We start from the raw sequence: 1,860 nt of genomic DNA, 5'->3' as shown, positions 1-1,860 counted from the left end.
CAATATTTAAAGAGCTATTCATCTTTAAATTTTCCATAACTGATGAATAGGAATTAAGGTATACACACAGGAAATACAATGGCTTCTAAAAACAATTTAAAATAAACATTTAGAGACACGATAAGAAAATTAAAGAATCTCAAAAACAAAAAGAATATTTTCAAACCACCAAAAAGACAGATCTCTAGTAGTCCCACTGTTAGCAGACTTCTCAATGGCAACTATAAAGGTCAGCAGATAGTAGAATAATATCTTAGGAGGAAATGACTATGTATCTAGAATCGTAAAACCAGTAATTTATCTTTTAAGAATATGGGTAAAATTTAAAAATTGTCAAATAAAATCGATATAAGTTTGCCCCCAATATGTGATTATAAACAAAGTCGTTTGAAGTAATAGATATAGAAATAGATTAAATAAGAAACTCTGAGACTTTATTTTTTGAGTATTAAATTCAACATTAATCACTTCTTTTCAGAATATAACATTATACATTACATGAATAACATTTTTAATTTTATATTTTTTGAAATTTCTGATTGTATTATGACTAAAGTTATAAGCTTAGGAAATATGTATGCAGTTTCAAGTATATATCTATTTAAGTTATATATATAGTAAAAATAATGTAAGTGAACCCCAGGGGTATACGATGCATTGTTTGTATTTAAAGGAGTACCTGAACCTATTCTATTATGATAAATACTGAACTAGATAATCCCTAATATCTTCTGAAGCTCTAAAATCGCATGGTTTCCTTTCTGCATCAATTACATAATGTGTCGCTACCTTGTCAGCTTCGACTTATTCTTTTATCTTGCTGTCATTAAGCATGTTTAGTGGGTGTGAAAAAAAAAAAGGCATGCTTCAACCTTTCAAGAATCTAAAAGTGACTTATTGAAAACCCTCAAATTCATCTCTATTAGATCTTCTAATGGATATTAAACTTCTGTCAACATAATATTTTATTTTTTAACAGAATTCCAGGCACGGGAAAAATTTAAGATTGTACCTTTCATGCTGTACACAAGGTTGAAATTCCTATCTAAGTGCTTGCTTGTTTAATCATCTGTCTAAGAAAATATCATATTCTGACTTTTCTCTCTCCTATACAATTATTTCTATGTAAGAATAAACTTTTAAGTATAGTACAGTAAAATAATGGCTTTGCTATCATCTAGAAGTTTTATATTTCTATGTATATATTATATATTTTTACTGCTAAGTCAAAATCATCAAGCTACTTTAGAATTTTGTTCAATTATGTATCCAGTAGACAACTGACAATCAATGCTTTTACATTTTTAAATATTTATAATTTTCCATTTTGTAAGAGTCTACTTGATTAAAAGACCTACCATCTTCTTTTTCTGCTTAAAACCACCTGCTTTGAATTGTATTGCACCTGCTGAAGGAGAATTTAGCAAGACTTGCTATAAAGGCTATTTTTATTACCCTTGTAAATCAGGGGATGAACCTTGTGAAAGGTTAAAATTTAAAACATATTCAGAATATTCTTTTTTAATGTCATGGTATGATTATAATTTTTCATCAGGTATATATAGATTTCAAATGCAATTATAAAATAATTATTTTTCAAGAAAGGAGGCAGGAACTTCACACACAACAGTTTGAGAAACCAAGATTAGTAACAAAGAAAAAGTGTTTGTAATTCAAACCTACCATTAAATAACCAGGTAAATTTTTTTCAGGCAACTAACTGTAGCTGCCTGACTTGTAATTTTTTCAAAGATAAAATAAAGAGATTAGGTATAGGGCAAAGATCATGTGTTTACTAAGTGATAGCTATATCTGTCATGAGTGTTTTCAACTTTAGGTATCAAAATATCCAACTAATAA

The sequence above is a fragment of the Pteropus alecto genome, unplaced genomic scaffold (assembly GCF_000325575.1).
Source record: "Pteropus alecto unplaced genomic scaffold, ASM32557v1 scaffold33, whole genome shotgun sequence".
In the NCBI taxonomy this organism is placed as follows: Eukaryota; Metazoa; Chordata; class Mammalia; order Chiroptera; family Pteropodidae; genus Pteropus; species Pteropus alecto.
Note: the sequence above shows the minus strand (reverse complement) of the source record.